General features: G+C 39.9%; 1 long non-coding RNA gene across 1 annotated transcript; it reads left to right on the plus strand.

The window, feature by feature from the left end:
* The first annotated feature begins 12,371 nt into the window (after nucleotides 1–12,371).
* LOC111261743 (uncharacterized) lies at nucleotides 12,372–17,105 on the plus strand. The gene is made up of 2 exons (XR_002681179.2): nucleotides 12,372–15,871; nucleotides 16,128–17,105. It is a non-coding gene; the product is annotated as an uncharacterized LOC111261743 (long non-coding RNA).
* The last annotated feature ends 2,466 nt before the right edge of the window (nucleotides 17,106–19,571 follow it).

The raw sequence follows: 19,571 nt of genomic DNA on the forward strand, positions 1-19,571 counted from the left end.
ATACAAAAAGCTAACAAACACAAAGCGCACAAGGCAGCTATATATCTCATGAAGGCTTGATGTAATTAGTTTTTAGTTATATATATATATATTCAGCGGATCTCACGTCGAGCCTGTCGTTCTTCGCATTATATAGTGTTTTTGGTCGGCGCATATCTTTGCTTAACTGGATGAACGAGTAGGCTGTATGGCCTAAACACTATTAATATCCGAAATAACTCGGGTCCGGGCATCGAGTAGCTTTATAGGTAAACGACGTCGCGCCAAGTCCACTACTTCCGTTGAGCTAGTGTGCAAATCATGCATGTATGATAGGCTTGATTGATGTTAGATAGTTTAATATAACGGTCAAGTATAATCTAGCGGGTTTTGGCTTTTGTCGGCTTGAAAATGCTGCTTTATGCATAGGCGAATACATGGACATTCCGTAAGACACAGGAGAACTCCAAAAACAGCAAACAATATCGCGTCGATGATAAAAAGAGTCAGAGCGCAGGGCAAATTCGACAATCGCTGATTGAACGAGTTCCGTTGATCAAACAGTGAGCATTCTATGACACTTATAACCATATATACAATAGACTTATTTAGGCGACCTCATGCTACAATCCCTAACCAATTTAATTACTGCGGGAATGATAGCAAAGGTTGGGCCGGCTGCAATTCACTTCGCCTTCTATGCGCTCGTTTTTCGTTACGGCCTCGTTTATGCTGAACGTTGTATAAACGGGTTCGCAGGTACGAGTAGTGTTTCTACAAACAATCTCTTTCTTAACTACGCAAAATGTGGGCCAAGCGTGGGGCTAGATCGCAGGCAGTTGATATACAAAAGCCTCTCAAGTAGAGTATCTAACTAATCGAGGTGGAGACCTTGCTTACCAAATCCTGTGCGATTGATAGTAGAACCTGGTCTTTGTTGAGCTGTAACAGCAGTTCGCTGATGGTACAGCGGGAGATTCATTTGATGGTGGTCTCTTAGGCCACCACCACTATGCAACCTGAATCTGAATTTTAGCAGTACTATCGGTAAGCTTTACATGTGTGAGTACTAAACGTGGGGACATGTGAGCTGATTTGGATCCAAGCCGACCCTAGCCACACCTCTTGAGAGTCAGCAGCAGCCTGAAACAATTCTTGACGGAAGTAAAACTGAACGTACGAGCCAAAACATTTATATATAGTGACCTGCTGCCGAGCCAGCAGCTACGAAATATATAATGAGAGAAAGCTAAAGTAACAACAATAACAACGATGGTGACGAAAATAAACAGCGCCCAGTGTTGCCTTGCCTGGACAGCCCACTTTATACTACATACATACATACATAGTAGTACGTGTATGAACTTAAATGCTTCAATAAGACAAATCAATGCTAGAACAATTAAAACGTTCACCCCGATACAACGGAAATGTACCGTACTCTCTCCCCCTCTATAAATATCTACATATATGTCCACATTGTAAAGATGCATTCGAAATCAACTATAGCGTCCGGCAAAAGCGTCTAGCCAATTCTTATATGTTGTCCATATAATAGATTTAAATGAAATACATGTTCCATCCATTGATCGATCAAAATTTAAAGTGCAGTAATCATGCTTCGCCCGTCAAAAATACCTCTAATGATTAAGCCTCCTGCCGGTAGCAAATTACATAGGTGCTTGTAAATTAACAAAAGTCCGTTCGCATGTGTGCGTGGCCTACCAGCTTGACAAAGCAGTGCGGCCGACAACAAAGATGCCCATGAATATTAGTTGATCACTGGCAAAGTACCCGATATGTGGTTTCGCCGACGGCAATTTTGCTTCTGTTCAAAAATGCCTTCTCATTGTTGCCGCCCAATAAACAGGTGCTACTTTACTGTACTCGTGCTTTCTACAGTTACATGAACATCCATGTAACACAATGAATAGGATCTGTGCGGATACCCCCGTCTAAAGTTAGCATCGTACACGCCTTGCACAGAAGCCATGAATCCCCCTGCATTTAACGCAGCTGAATCAGTCATTGCAAATAGCCATAGGTGGACAAGGACTGAACATCCTCGTGTCTAGCCTGTAGTAAAATGAGCGAAATACTGAGCTTCACACTTCATCAGATGTCGCCGGTCCGAACGGTGACACCTGATTGTCCCGCTTCATTCATCGCCCACACTTGCCACTTTCATATGAAAGTTCCATTATTCTGCACCACCTTCTTTGATATGATCATAACGTCAAAACACGTGCACCAGCCTGTCAGTGAAGTTGGCTTCGTCCAAACTTTTTAGTAAAATTTACGCGCGTACCTTCTACTTCAGGTGAAAGATTATTGAAAATTCTGAAAAATAAACCTTGGGATAGCTCAGAAGAGGTAAGGTTTCAAGACTTTTCCCTTAAATGCAGCCTTTTGTGCCACAAGGTCTAAATTGACGATACAACCAGTGTATCTTAGCTATTTCTGATCCTTTTTTTTTTTTTTTTGAGTCTGTCCTCGTTGTAGAGCTATTTGTTTCAGATACGTCGTTCAAAGTAATCCCGGCAACGACACGTTTCCACAGATCTCTGTACGTCACATCTAAATTTCTATGGAAATGTGTCGTTTGAGCTATAAACGAAACCGCCGTTGACAATCCAAATGGGTCGTGCAGTATGTCTGTATGCCCGTCTGGGTAACAGTAAAACATCGTCGTCTCGTAGTAAAAACTTTAACGGTTAATTCGTGAGACGCGAGACGTTGTGCTTGCAAATATTTATCAACAGTACTAGATTTTGTCTCATCCTGACATAGTCGCATCATTGATACGGATAGGATACACTGTACAAGTATACACGATGGCTGTTCGAGATACGCACGACAACATGGCGGACAAAAGTATACTATAATAGGTTAATGACCCCTCTATCCAGCGGCAAAATTAAAGCACCAAGTCATTTTCGACGAACAAAAGACTGGTTTAATAGATGCACAATCTCGTCCGCTGGTTCGTTCCATACGATACTAACAAACCACAATAGAGGCTCATAAACAAATGATTGCGTAAATTTCTCACGAGTAAAATCTTCCGGGAGGCAATAGTATCCTACAACGCGGCTATAGATATTCTTAGCACACTATCCAGTGTCAAGTGATCAGCATGAGGAAATAACCTTGATTATGAATTTCAAAAGGTGCCAACGCGTCAGTGCACTGGAACTTTACTACGACGCTGGAACCTGCTGTCTATGGCAGCGCATATTAAACATAACAATCCATTCATTGCTCGATTCAATTAATTGATTATCAATCAATCAAATAATTAATTAATTAATTAAAATGCTGGATATGAATGGGTGCGGAAACGATGTAACGAACGAGACTATGTATACCTAATATTCATGTTAGCTTTTATAATACCGTTCGTTCGAAAAATGACTGGGGGTACATTACTTTCAAATGCGCAGAAGGGTCTGCTGGCCATCGCGTCGTTCACGAAAAAATTCGGCTACCGTATGGACAATATAAGAACACCTTACAGCGAATCACCCATCCATCCATCCATCCTTAAGCGTCACAAAGCTAGTCCACCATAAACCTGTCCTGACCCTTCACGTTTCGCCTAGAAATTGATTCGTCTAATTATTCTGGAGAACACCACTCTTTGTTGAGAAGTCGTAACGGCAGTCCGACTCAGAAGAGCCTAGGCTTGGAAACTTAACTAAAAATGAGTGACCTAGACCAAGATTTTTCCCACTTGGTCACACAGTAGAAAAATAAGTAGTCACGACTAATTTTTCCATACGATCTTTCAGATAGTCCCAGAGGAAGATTGCTTTGATTTGAGATTAAAGATTGACTAGGACGATGTGGAGGAGCAACAGTCAATGTTAGGTCCATTCCCTGAACGCGTCTGCGCACTTGAAAGTGGTCCCATAAACTGTCATCTTTACACAGCAGTATATATGACCGAATTTTTCACGACACAAGCAATCGTGTTCGTTATATTATGGATGCCGTTGCTATTGAATCTAGAGGAAACCTACTGATTATCTGTGTGCTGGGCGTATTACGGAAGAGTTAAAAAGGGGCTGCCGGATGTGCCGTAATAAGAACACGAGTATAGAACGTTGATGGAAACATGTACAGATATTGGCGCGTATTAGGCTAACGAAAAAACATTCGCGCAGTATACATATCTGTATGGTATATGGGTTATAATGCGTGATATCCTTGCAGAGTATCCCATCGGAAACCAGGTTGAATTAAAAAAAACGTTAAATTTTTTGATCGTTGACCGATGATTCCAGCAGAGAATTGCTTTTCAGATGCTTGTTTCAAGTAGTAAACTTTTTTGTCTAAGCAGTTTTTAGGCATTTATTAATGAGCGCCTATAGTAAATTCGGGTTGACTCGATCACAAGAAAAAACAGACGGCTCTGCAAGCTCCTTCACCTAAAAAATTATTATTATCATCTCTATTTGTAGGGAAATTTAATAGCCAATCCAAAAAGGATGGGTGCTTTATTATAAAGAGCATTATAAAATGTACAGAATATTACACTCTGCCTATTATTTTTTGGGTCATAAACGCAGGCCTCAATACTTAAAAACGCTTTATCAAATCGTGCTGCCGATCGCCGGCTGGATTCGTCTTAAGGAGCTACATTCTCTATAGCCGCCTCTTGGTCTTTAGAAGCCTACTATATTGCAGATGCAACAGATTTTGTCACCGAAAGGCGTTATTTTTTTACCTAACCATAACGTCACGTGACGCGCATCATGTGGAGGCTTCACTTCTGGTTACACGATGCCGAGAGTTATCAGCTTTTCAAAGTAACGTTACTTCGGACAACTGATAGACAAGAAAATGCAACAAGTGATAGGCCGTTGAACCTTCCTGTGTGGGCGTGTAGGCAAATGACTGTGAGGTTGGCGTATTCCATTAACTGTAGCTAGTTCCGCCTCCCCGGGATATTTCCGTGCAAAGACGCTATCAGACCGCTAAAGGCAGATAGACAAACCGAGATGCGTGTCGCTGATGTATCCTTGAGAATACGGAGTCAGCCAAACAATTTGTAGCACCCTATTACGAAACAGGCAAGTGTTGTCCTCGACTATTTCTTTGCCACCGACGGCATCGGTGCTACGATGATTATGTTCGCCTGCCGGTTACCGATACTGCAGCTATTTGAATTAGAAGACAGAAATTCAGCAAGCGAATTGAGCAATATATAGACATCCATGGTTGAACCAGTCACCTGCCGATGCTGCACCCAACGACGCTTCGTTGCTGAAGTTGTCTGTTATGCCATTGAGTCTACCATTCATTGTCGAGTCGAAAAATCTCAATTGAAAAGGGCGATGTTGGGAACTAAGTTTGATTGTTGTTATTGTAGCTGTTAGTATCAGATGTAAACCGCATTAAGCGGAGCAACGTGATGGCCGTGACAGAAACGGTAAAAGGCTTGGCAGAATGCAGTAATAACAGCCACAACCTGCCGTTTAGGTGATTGTTATAGATGGGACTTTGCCGTAATGCTGAGTAAGGCAGCTAGCAAAGTCAGGGAGGTAAACTAACTGTAGGGTGGTATCGTCATAGTAAAAGTGGATGGCTACTATAGCAGCTTTGACTGCACTAAAAGCCATTGATTCTAATGGTGCGACCACGGCGTCTAACAAGCACGCTGTGACGACACGGGCATCAGACGACAGCAGGGTAGAAAACAAACAACAGACAACTCTTTTTTGGCAAACTGCTTGTTTAATTAGTTATTCTATCAAGATCTCAGAATTCGAAGAATGCTGGATCACAGTTCGACCGCATGTCTCGTATCGTCGACTGTCTTGTATCACGTATCGTTCACGCTAGACGTTGGTACGGGGAGGGACTGTTAAAAAAGGACCAGATGTTCAACCGATCCAACGAGACAGAGCGCCTACGCGCAAGCAACAAGTGCAATTGCCCAAAATACATATCGCGGACCGCTCTTCCAGCCGTAGTTGTCAAGCAAACAGCCAACATTGTATTGATCGTCATGGTGTAATAACCATCATTGATACACGAAGTATATACCAGTCATTCATCTATCGTCTTTAGGCGACTACACAGAACCTGACCGACCAACGTGCGTCGGCCGCTTAGAAAAATATCTACCATAGGCCTTGTGAGAATTATGAACAGAAGAGTGTCGTTGCTCTCCCCCCGACGGTTCTACGGGATTTCGCCCACTGTCACGTCTATCTTCTATGATGATGCTGAACTGTAAAGCTTTGCCAGAGAAGAAACCAATAATAAGGATGACTACCCCTTGCACTTTTGTTCGACCGGAACGTTCAGATTTATCAGACGCATCGGCACATCGAGATATACGCAATCTATAATGTTTACACCTGTACATGTGACATAACAAGCGTATCTTTTTATATATTACCTCATACATTGGATATAAACTAAATACAGCCTTGACGGATGTTTTTTCCAACATAAGGAACCGTTGTCCTGCCAGTGATCGAATTCGAATGAACAAAAGGACGGGAAAAGAGAAATCCTTCGCCAGACTTAAAGCTATAACAGTTTTCGCATGACATATATCGTATCAGTGTTTCATCACCAAACATTTGCCAGACGGTCTGACTCGATGGCAACGATTGGCGTCAAGGATAGAAACAAACGCTGTTTACTGCTGGCCATCTTCCAGCACATCGGCAGCTACTGTCAATATCGATTAGTTTTTCCTAGTGCCCTTATCTGGCCAAACTGCCAGTATGTCAACAAATATTATTGCCATTATCTAATTACTATCGTATGCGCACATATCGTCTGGGGTTTAGACAAGCCTAAGTCTAGATACAGGCTAGATGAGAAAGACGGAATGGTGTCAAATGAGTGTCCGTCTTATTGATAACTGGCAATCTAGAGACAGAAAAATGAAGAGATAAAGGTTGTATATATCCTGTAGTGAGAACCATATACTGATCACGCTGACAGGCCCTATGAAAGGATCCTCTAGTATTTTCCAGAATACGTTCACATATGCATCTTCGAATTCATAACTAGACTCTCTCGCTGCTTTTATATTGTGTATTACACATTTCCGCGGGGACTTCAAATATCTTCCTGTGTATACATAAATGTGTACAGAGGCGCGTTTGTATCGATGCTTAGTGATTCATTCAGAAATGATGGACTTATCTTGTATATAAAGGTAAGAAGTTGCCTGTTTCGAGGTGCCGTCGTGTCCCTGAATGTTTCAGTGGATGCTTCTATCGCATAGAAATATAGCATTGATTCATATAGTCGCATAATATACTAGGCTCAGTTTTCTTGCCAAAACAAAGTTACTCTTTCTAAAACAGCGTTTGTCAATATTAGCGACACGAGCTAACACCGACTCTGGAGACGCCATGGCGTGTAAACGGGGGAGGATCATAATAATGTTTTACCTAATGACTCTGTTATGCTGCTATTGCTGCTGGCGTTGTCTGATGCCGATTCTTCAGATGTCCCTGGCTAACTCCGATGGTCCAGTTTTTCCTATATAGCTCTTTCAGGATCGCGTCCTTTTTGGACCTCCGGTATTGTATGCTATCTGCTGCTGTTGTCTTTCTTGTCATTATGCAGGCACAATATTATGCATTATCAGTGTCAGCGCGATCACTGGCGCATCTGTTGCTATTAAAAGATCGACGACAAGCATGAGACAACAACAACAACAACAGCGATGTCTTCTTTGTCTGGATGTATTTCGCTCATAAGGGCATCATTGCAGTTGTTGATGTTGCCGAAGTTACCGACGTCCGCTCAATGGTCGAGCTGCCCAATAAGCTGCTTGTCACTGTCGACCCACTGAATCATGTAGACGATGTTGGGTCATATTGAGGGCTACGGGGTTTGATTGGCTGGCAATTCGCTCACCGTAATTGTCACTTTGCCCAGCTCAACGAAGTGTCGATCTGAAATGTTCATGCAGAAACGAAGACGAAGTCACAGCGGACTATACGGACAAGAGCACATAAAACAGCCGGGAGAGAGGCATCACAACTGGCTCAGGAGAAATATGTGACCCATTATTTAGACTACCGCGCAGTTCATACAGAACGACGCGAAGCATTGCCGTGTCATAGCGCCCGTATAGACACGTAGGCAGATCCTGGTCGCACATCGTTCCTGGGAACGACAAAACGTTTCTTCGAAGCTCTCTGGCTAGCAAAGTATTGAACATCTTCGGATTTCAAACCAGTCAGTAGGGCCAAATAGATCATTGTTTAAAACTGACCGACCTTCCGTCTCAGCATTTGCTATGATTCCAAAAATACCCTGTCGCCAGCACTGCTGTTGCTCACTATCGTTATCAGGAATGTAACCATTACGCGAGGCAGATCAGATCAGATCACCACGAGCACAAAGAAGGTGGCCAGCATGACCAAGACAAGATGACCAACAAAACCGCTTGTGTTCTTTTTGTACATACTCTGCTTTTACCAGTTCGTCTCAGTCTATATACAAACACAACTTTCGTATGTATAGTTACACAGAATTATAAGGAGCAGCATCTCTATGAATATCACCGTAGCCGTAATGAACTGATTCAGTACCACTTCCATTATAATGCAGCTCTACCTTCTGGTAGTGGATGCTATTTCGGTCAGCTAATTAACCTCCTTCAATCGATACTGTGCCAACAGCACAAGAGATTCGGCCTGAGATGGCTACAAGTATATTTACGGTATTTGTGAATACATACACAGACGCCAGACGGTATGATCTGCTACCTCAATCGCCTTCGTATCTCGTGGCCTGTCAGTTGCTTCGGTTTATCTCTCGGACGGTCAGTTCCGCTTGCTGGCCTTAATGACCTGCCGTACCATTAAATAGCTACGTCACAACAGCAGCAGTAATGGCAAAAGGCTGAACGAAATAATTATGCCAACCATAGAAACGTTATGTTCGAGTCCGCAGCTGATTGGCAAGATGGCCATCTTCGCCATTTGTTACCTACCAGACATGAAACACAATAGGCGCTAAATGTGACTGTTAGCTATTACGTACGGCATTCAGTTGTTTCCGAGTGGAAAGGACTGATCAAGTAGAACGGTTGGTTATTATTTTTTCTTATCGGCGGATCATTGCAAACGGTGATCTCTTATCATATGCTTTTGTGTACAAATGGAAGCTTTACATTTCAGAAACCGCTGCCTTCTAGCTAAGACAATTGATATCTCTCATTTGTTTGCCCTATACATTCTTGATATTTGCAAAAAGAAAAATACTAATTCGTGTTGCAATGTTCTGCTCGAACAAGGGTTCGAGAACACTCCACCGTCCGAGGTGAAACGCGACTGTGAAATCCTCTACGAGCTTTTACTATAACAGTAATAAATTGTCGCTGTTAATTAAAATAATGTGGTTTCCTTTTCCTTCTCTAGAAAGATTCGTTATCGTCCAGCATCAGAGGCTGTTCTTACGCGTTTCATGTCGATTCTATAGCTCTTTAATTTCTCTCAGTCAATTTCATACTTTGCCTCTGGTAGTGCACAGAGGTCTTATCTAACGCACAGTTGACGGTAATTCATGAAACACATAGTGTTTATATGTTATTTTCTCTAGTTTTGTACGATTCTTCTATGTTTCATGTAGCAGATCAATAGGTCACAGTGAGACAGCTGGCGAACCCATTCTACAAGTATCTGGCAGGGCATTTATAAGTGAAAAAAAAAATATATATATATATAACCAATAAATCATGCTATATGTTATGTACAGGATGAGCTGGAAGTCTCGATAAGCATCCCTTGAAAGTTGGAAGCATTTGCTGAGGCAGTGACGAATTCTAGCTGATTATTGCAACGAAGAGCTAATTTGGTTGTGCAATAGCTTCTATATGCTATAGGGTATTTATTGCAAATGCAATTGATCAATCTTCAATCGATCAATTAACCGACAGCTCCTTTTAGATACGCCTGTTTTTCTGTGTTTTCGGATTTGATGTTAACGACCAAGCGTCATCGTAAGCTTTCTCTCATTGAAAAACTTCCTTATTAAATATAGCTTGTCTTCAAACAAAAGGCCAGAACTGCTAACGTTTTGGTTAAACGTAAATTACGTTATTCTGCTTGTGGCAGTAGTCACAATAGTCATTGCTATGGCGATTAATGTGGTATAGAAATTCAATCGAAGTATGATTGAATCCACTATTTATTGCAATCATTTGGTAACAAATGACACAAAAGGACCCTCCAGCCGTCACTTGTACCTTGCTTTTACTTGTTAGTTATAGGCACCTAGGCGAAGGCGGCAGCCTATGATAACAGATGTCATAAAAATAAACAAAACTGTAAAAACGAATCAATGAATTATTACCACACTCGAATAACTGTAACCCCCATCGATCTGTACATACATAACGTCTTTCGCCCATGCTAACATAGCCGTTTATTCGCCAATCCTGGACGCGCGACGTGTCCGTTCTCAATCTATCGAGGAACAAACCGACCCACGTCGTTTTTACCCTACGTACGCATGGTTTAAATAAGAAGCATTCTATACCTAGCTGGTATACTGCACGACGAGCGTCATTTAATAAGGAAACGAAAAAAATGATGAATCGATTTAGGTTTCTTTTGAATAAACGGCGCAGGCGTCTTGCTTTATTTGCTAATCGGACTCACTGCGACGCGAAGTATTTCATTGACTTTGAGGAAACGTGGATTGCGGGCGTCCAGTCCATCTGCTGCAGTATATTCAAGCTCATTTTGTTTTTGCCTGCTATCCTTAAGGATACGTTATGATCTAGGTTCGAATCCGTACGTAGACAGACAGTTTGACTTCGTTTCGTACTTCGGTCGTTCGGTGGAATGTCTGACGGCGAAAAATAGAGTATATTCGAGCCTACCCAGGTGACGCCAGTTTTGTTTTGGCACAGTGTGTTGTTCGAGGCATTGACTACAGCACATTAGTAGAATAAGTACTACTTATGTAAGACAACATTAGAGTTATTTTGGCGCGAATAGGTCTAGCGTGAACATCTGTCAGCGTTGTTCCCAGGGGTGATGCAACAATTCGAGAGAAATAGAACCTTGTATACCAACCAAGGGAAACCAAACGTTTACCATCACCTAGGCAGTATTATAGTCTATTTCGTTTTCTCTACATGTTTTCCTTGTAGAGGTGCGGTGCGCAGCGGCAAGAGCTTCTGTGTCAGCGACATAACGAACTTTGGTTGATAAGGCATGGTCATACAAAGTACAGAATATGTAAATAGTCAATTGAAATCTTTATAGCTGCTGTTACCGTTACTACCTATTCTGAGAAATATTATCGTCTGACATAACGTGTCACGCCATTCGCTTAGACATGAGCGGCTGTTTATCACTTGAATTGTTCAGGAAAACGTAGTTGCAGCGCCAGTAGAAAAAGACGCTATTGTGCTATTGTCAAAAACGATTTCTTGGTTCAAGTAGTCTTGCGATTGGCCTGTGAAAATAACGGAAGTTGCCATTCCTTTGTTAGATGCCATTTTTGTTAGTTATAGGCACCTAGGCAGAGGCGGCAGCCCATGATAACAGATGTCATAAAAATCGGACCTTCTCTTTTCGCTTTTTAACGAAACTTGTTTAACGTCTTCATACGACTATCAGTCGTATGTCAATAATGCGTATGTTATCACTCAAATTTTGTTGAGAATATTAGATCGACGTGCCTGAATTAAAAAAAAGTCGCTACTTTGCGTAGTACCCTAAAGCGGGTACGTATAATGAATTGATCACCAATCATAAGTAACCGAAAATTAAAAAGCTTTAAAAAACAAAAAAGCACCTATTTGGTAAAAGCCTCATATTGTCCCCTAGTAAATATGAATCAACAACATAGTCATCATAACAAAGCCTAATCGGTATATCAGCAGGTTTGACGTCGCTGATAATCCGTGCTACATGTAACAAATAAAACATTTTTCTGCGCGGTGTCCATCACTCCTATATACCTTAATCATAGAATAATAAGACTCACTGTGGTTGCACAATCTATCGTGCCCTGCATGACGCTATCTTCCAGATTGTTTTAGGAATTCGGTTTTTCTTCATCACCATCTGATTTAATGTGGATTGTACGAGCAAATGATGTATCTAATTGTCTACATTTTAGTTCTTCACTTATTCAACAAGTAAGTACGTAAAACGCCTCTTTGGATAGAATAGATTCTAAACTTATACGACTGCCGAAATCAATTACTTTGACAGTTTCCTAAGTATGAACTAGTTAGCACGTGGAAGTGACTATCTAATCAATACTTTACGAAACCTCATCCCTAAAGCAGTTCTAACGTCCTAAAGTGGAAATCTCAAATCACCCTTTATAGAACAGTTTGCTTTTACTAGCCTTCTGCTTTGGATTTTGTCTGCCAGCGCTGCTTATCCATTCATCAGCTACTATCTTTTCCATTTTGCATCCCACTCAGATCTTCCGGCGTATTACAATGCTCCGTCAATACCGATGCGGCAGTTTCAGCTATTTTCTGTGAGATGAAGTACACTAATTGCTAAGCGAAATATAATGAATTGTATTGGATTTACAGTATAAACAAAGCTCATTTAGCTAATCGCTGACTTATAATTCTTCTGCTTCCCAAACTCTTATTCACAAAGCCTAGAAAAAATCTTAATACACGAGTTTTCGATTTACGAATTTCGTCTGCTAGCGGCGCGCAGTTGGCAAGTTATTCAATTTCGCAGCTCGCCGAATTCGTTTGTAATAGTGCAATATCTCTATCAACTTCTCTGCAGCGCTAATGCTTTCGATAAAGTTGCACAGATATAAAGAACTAAACCTTCGCAAAGACCTCGATCGAAACAGGAGAGTTTTCCGTGTCCTTTTTTCAATAGTGTGTGCGAACAAAAAGCGTTTTCCAAACAAAGAAAGTTTATATAACATTTCTTAATTCTAAACTTAATTACTTCACTCAAAAATAACACCGATTAAATATAAAAATTCCAAAAATAACAAATGATTTTGGACGATCATTCTTTATGTCGAATCATTAATTCCAGTTAGAATTACCGGTACAATTATTATTTGCTTCTCTGCGGACATCCACAACATCACATGTTCTATTATTTTAGAAAAAACGTAAAAAAAAAGTATATACTTTTCCTTAATTTGCTGTTTCCGGTAGAAGTTTCAAACATTACCAATCAAGGACGTATCACAGTTGACATCTAATGGCGGATTCCCTTCAAGTAGTTTACCTGTTTAATACTTCTTGACGCTTCCAGTCCATTATGATGAGCTAAGAAAAGGATCTAACTGAACTATAACTTACCTAACTAGATCTCTTAAAGATTCGCTAAAACTGTTATATTTTTTATCTGTCGATTGCAGCATCCTCTTAGTTACCTATTATTTTTCAATCGCTAGACTACCTCTACGAGGTCCGTTTTATTCAGTGGGTGGTTTCTCATCTTTTGTCAGATCCGATTGTGCCTGTAGACTTTAACGCTGCCCAGAAATAGCCGATAACCTTGCTTAGTACTTAGATATCATCAGTCTTCTAAACTGAGCGCCCCGCTATGGTACTTCATACTGTACAGAAATGCGTTTGGTACACGAAGGTCTTGAAGTAATTCAATTTACCTCAGCTTACACATTGTTCTTGAACTATAATAATAATATGCATATATGATCATAAAATGTGTTCGTCATCGATTCCATTGTGTCGTATTTTTTTTTCTTTTATCTTGAAAGTTTCTCACATTGAAGCTTCCAGTCCATAGATCAAATAGATAATCAAATATCGCATTTTTGATAGGTTCTGAAGCGTCTAAAGCGGTATGAGCCTAATCAATCATATCATATTTTTACATTACATAGGAATAGATTTACGCCTGCGAGAAGTCTACCGGTACATTTTGCGTGTACAAAATCGCTACCCGTGGGCTTTGTTCCTTACCTGTTTCGTTATTAAACGCACCTTATTTTTTCTCTGTGAAAATATTTATTACACCGATTATCTCCGTCGAATAGTGACTAATAATGTCCTAACAGTGAATCCTATACGCACAATTTAAGCACAATTTTTCTATAACTTAAGCTGACCACCCTTATTCCTGCATTACAAACTTGAGCAGCACATGTTGTTACAAAATACAATTTTCACTGGAATATACATTTGATGATATGTGAACGCGGATGATGCTGGTGGCCGCCGCCCTTCTGCTGTTTCCAAATGTTTCAAACGTCAAACAATGTTTAGCCTCGTTTTATAATCAACCAACTTAACATACGTTTCATAAAAATAAATAAGCTTTGCTTTCTGCTTGAACTTAAGCACAGACGTTCAAAAACGACACACCAAAAATCAACCTGAGAAGTTGTTTTTGGGTTGAACGAACCTGCAAACTTATATATGTATGTATGTATGTATGTATGTATGTATGTATGCAAACAAACTCTACAAATACCAAAATCAGTGTTTTGATAAGATCCATTAATTTTCAGGTCGATCGTACAACAAGATAACATTTATCACACGTATAATAAGACGCCTCCATTGAAATAAAGGTGGAATAAATGTTGATATATGTTGATCGTTTTGCGGAAACTACAAAAAAAAAGCCATATGTGGATACATATATCTCTATTTATACACTTTGTATATAAAAGGTTTTGCGTATATTGCATGCGATTTTCTATGAGAAATGAAATTTGTGCTATAGCGTTTACCTGGGCAGGCGATGGTCGCTCCGAAAAAACAGCCGCCTAGTTGAGGTGTTACCGGTGTAATACGCTTCTGAGTTTTAGCACACAGAACGGTATTTGCGCGGCGATCTATCGATGCGGTTGCGAGGTAGTAGTAATAAGCACGACAATTTATTTGATGGAGCAGGCAGGCGTGTCTTCAATCTGAACAAAATTATCAAGTTCCTTAATTTTCGGCCCGGACGTCGTGATTCCTATTTTGATCTGATATAAACGTACATATATACGATGTGCTATAGAAGTCAGTTGTTACACCACTGCTGCATACGTCATTGTTATAGATATTAAGCCCATTATGAGCACGATATGAAGAATCCCATAACCCCAGAGCGTCCGGTCAAGAGGCAGTCGCCCCATGACATTACGTATTGTCTAAACTTATCACACCGTTTTCGTTATATATATATATGATCCAACAACATCGTTGTCTTCTTTTGTTTATCACACTTTCTATCTATATCAAAATAATATTATTCAAATATTATTATTATCATTCACGCCGTTACTGCTATGGGAGCGCTTGTTTTGTGTCTAACTTTTTCACTGCTTCACATAGATGATGTTGTACATTTTACCGGGTATATTTTATCCTTCTATATTAACGTATTACTATTATCTCCCTACTACGAATGAACAGTATGGCAAGCACGCACGCACGCACGCACCTCCTCATAGGCCAAGTAATTAAGGTAAAATAGTGCTTCTTAAAAAGATCAATATTGACGATCTGCGACAGACCGAATCGAGAACACGATGTCCTTCCGATGACGATATGTTCAAGTGTTCATCTCGTTGGTGTCAATTTTATAACGTTACTTCTATTCCTTTCTATAGTTGTTTTTACGTTATTATTATTTGATATACTGATGATGTATTTTGAGTGACGATTGGTTCTTTTGCATAGTCAGGCTCACGAGCATAGCATGAATGACTCGAGAGGAAAATATAGAATTCATTAACTAGTTTCTGCTCATCGATTGGTAAAGGGATGGTACGATGGTGTATATATATTACCTGAAACAGAAGATCAGTGAGAAAAATATTTGTTCGTGTACTTCCACATCTCTACATCGTACATGTACTAACCTTTGCGCAAGCAAAAATGATCGCCAAACATTTATCGGGAGAGCCTTTGCTCTCATTAAGCATAACGTCAATAAAGGTAGGTCGACCCTTTTTAGTAGTCTGCTCAACAACCTTATAAAAAGTTTGCAATGGATCCTCTAAGGTTTATAATACGAGTGTTAAGGACGAGTTTCTTGATTTGATGGTAAAATGGTGACTTTTATCTACAAAGTTCATTATCAACGTAATGTAGACCACAGCAGTTCATAGTATTTTTGGTGGGAGGGTGTAGTCTCTTTCTTTTTTAGGGGAACGTGCTACTAATTTAATATTTCTAAATATATCCTTTACAGATGGTGCTGCCTTTCGGCCTGGCAAAATCGCGTACTTTGCCTGTTTAAGCGATTCTTTACGAATCTCTCATACATGCCTGTAAGATAGTAAGGAGCTCAATCGCCATTTTGTCCGCCGAGGATTGCATGGACGTTATATAAATGCGTTTCCTTTGTGCCGATCGATAGAAAATGTAATGTAACTGAATACAACGATAGATGTTTTGGTGTAAAAAGAACAAGAAACCGAATATGGCACCAGTATTTCCCTACAAGGAAATTTGTTCTAAGAAACTTTTAAACGGTTTTTTGACCGAATTTCTAATAAGGATTAATTGTAAGAAAAAAAAAAGCGCTAGCATCTTATGTAGCGAACATTTAAGCAAAGCAATTTTTTAAAAAAATTTCTAGGTTAACCAAAATGTCAAAAATTTTTATCCTACGTAAGGTAGCAATTTTTTTCGGGCCAATTAGATCCAATTTTGCGCACCAATTGATGCACCTCGCCGAGCTGAGGAAAGATGCAACACATTTTTCTACAGTGAACGTTCATATTCTGGCGTAGAAAGGGCCTAAAATCGATTGTGGTATTTTCTCCGCATATATGAGACAGGGATGAACTTTTTTTTACGTAGAAGTGTATCTATGGTAAGCGGTAATCAATCAAAAGGGTTTGGTAAGCAAAATCGAAATGTAATACACGCAAAAACATGTACCTAAATTTCGGTTCTCGAGTTGGAAATGGCGTTTGAAGGATGAAAACTTGATATCGTATTCTATATAAGAAGGTTTTTCCTTAACAATAATCCATAGACTCCGACGGCCTGAATAAATATGCAATGCATGTCCCTATATTTACAATGGGCCTTTTTTTGAGTGAAAATGGAAAAAAAAACCCTATTAGTCATATGAGTTTATCTATACAACAAAGAGGTGAAAATCCTTTCGAGTGATTTTTTGAGCAAATTACAAATAAATGTCAGTTATAACGTTGAAGCGGCCAATGCGAAGCTGATTCTCTTTAAAAATTGTTAATTTTGAGAGAAAAATGCTAAAGTATCGAAAGATGTGTAAAAATATTGTAACAGATAAATTAAAAAATATAACGGGAACCTTCAGGCTTTGGTGGCGTCCTCGAAACAGAATCAATACATGAAACATTATATATATATATATATATATATGTATGTTTCATCTGATATATATTATTTCTTTCTTTCTGTGTGTTTCTTTCTTTTAATTTGTAGAGTATGTAGCCATTTATTATAAAAAAAAAGAAGATAAAAAAAACTTTTTAGCCTTGATGATGTTCCAGAAAGAGAACCAATAGGTTATCTGATTTGGTTTACTTACATTTCCAAGGGGTCAACCGGCGATCGATCTTAATTACCTGCGTTTCGGAAGCAAAATCGATCAGTAAACGTTCCAGAAGAAAACATTGTAGAAATAGAAGCCAATATATCACCAAGCGAGACATCTCAAGAGTTGACTCAATCTAATGGCGGACATACTAAAACAGACTGATAAAATCATCGCAGAAGAATGACAAGTTCGGCAAGCATGAAAATTGCAATAGGTAACTGTTAATGTGTACTCGGCTTATAGTTTTCGCTAGATGTCTAAGTGAACGAATCATATCAGAGCTAAAAAAAATCAAGTTGAGCCTTTCTAGTATATATATAGACACTTTTATATAGATAAGTGTCAAAGCATATGGATGCGAGCGCACCTTGAGCATGTCCGCATGTGGCCTTCCAATTTCGTTGCTTCCATTTCTCGCCATTTAGATTAGGCATGGACTGCTAGAGCTGCTTGTCGTGACAGCTACCCTTAGCCTAGGTGGCGACTCTTTAAGATAGTGAAGTTTGTGTGTTAGTTATATATTGAAGAAAGAAAGAAAAATAGTAGTAGCAGGTTAACGTGAATTCATAAAGGGAAATTACCACGACATCCCAGTATAAGACAAATCTCTATTTTCGCTATTTGTTTACCTACTAAGCGACACGACAAATAGGATCTTTTGTCGTCCTTATGGTCCACCCCTTTGTATGCATATTTAAATTTGTATCTTCACAGACCAATGAAATAGGTTAAAATGGCTTGGTGTGTTATACTGACGAACCTGATCACCTAAATGTTCCCACTACTACCTGTGTTTGCGACGGCTAACTTCCGGCACGAAACGAACCATGTATGTGTGCGCGGGCTCGAACCTAGGCCACAACATATCCCTCAGATTAGCTACAGAAACACAAACTCTATGAAGTTTAATATAAAGCTGGAAAGGTTTCAGGCCGGCTAATTGGTTCACCTGTGACGCATGTATGCTTATCCTAAATTAGCGAACTCTAAAAACCTTGTCCCTATAAACAGAGTGTTTTCAATTCCCTCTTAGCATACAGCTGTGATTCGTTGCGATTCTGGCGGAAGCGTCGTAACGATTCGAAAACTGGAAGTAGTCTTCTGGTCGGTAAAAACCAATATTCCAGTCTAATTTATGCGAAGATATGCCAACGCAAAGAACTAACATAAATAAATATTAGTCTACATCTCAAAGTTTGATAATTTATTGTCATCTATAGTTAGCAAAGATGCACGTCTCACATACGTACATTACCATCTTGGCTCATGAATGGGCATTGTCACTCTCGTAGTAGAGTAATTCTATGTGCGCAAACACCCTCCAACATGGGAGGGAACGATTCTTTTTTTTTTTTTTTTTTATCCAATTCCTTGCTCGCAAAGGTAGCAGTCATATGCGTAAAATTTCAACCAGCTCATCTATTTATGTTTATTATTTACGTGCTTCTGTTATTTCCTCTTCTTTACAATATCCAACGATAAGTGGCTGTGCTAGCGGATATGTAGCAGACAAACCAGCGGCCTTCAGCGGATGATCGTTGTTTGTGTGGAAAAGTCGACGATAAAGAAGAATCAATAAACGTTTTTAGTTTGTTCCTGATACTATGGATTTCCCATTGCTGTTCGTTATTCATAAAATAGCCCATTAACACTGTATTAGACCTTTTCTCACCTCTTTACTTCTTTCTGCCCAACACTACGTCTTCGTAGGTAAATATGGGATGACAACAACCAGCCGGGTCAAAATCTGGACTTCGTCTGGATAAATTGTGTACCTACTCATGGTGAGTTGCATGACTCTGTCGGCGAGTGACGACAGGCAGTGAACAAAAGAGCAGACGAAAAGGTGAACGGACATGTCCGTATGGTCGACAAGCTAGTCCTTTGGCTATCCGCTATATCACTGTCAGCGTATCTGCCTCGTTGCACTGCTGAATTAATAATGGCACTAACGATCTAATGCGTTATTCCTACTGTAAAATCGCGACATCGGTCGATCCGTGACGTTAAGATAAAAGCGTTGAGCTTAAATTAATCTCTGTACATACACAATAGCGATAGATAGAATGTTAACAAGTGAAATATTGAAAACCGCAAAGCACA

This window comes from Varroa jacobsoni, unplaced genomic scaffold, assembly GCF_002532875.2.
Source record: "Varroa jacobsoni isolate VJ856 unplaced genomic scaffold, vjacob_1.0 scaffold_592, whole genome shotgun sequence".
Taxonomy (NCBI): domain Eukaryota; kingdom Metazoa; phylum Arthropoda; class Arachnida; order Mesostigmata; family Varroidae; genus Varroa; species Varroa jacobsoni.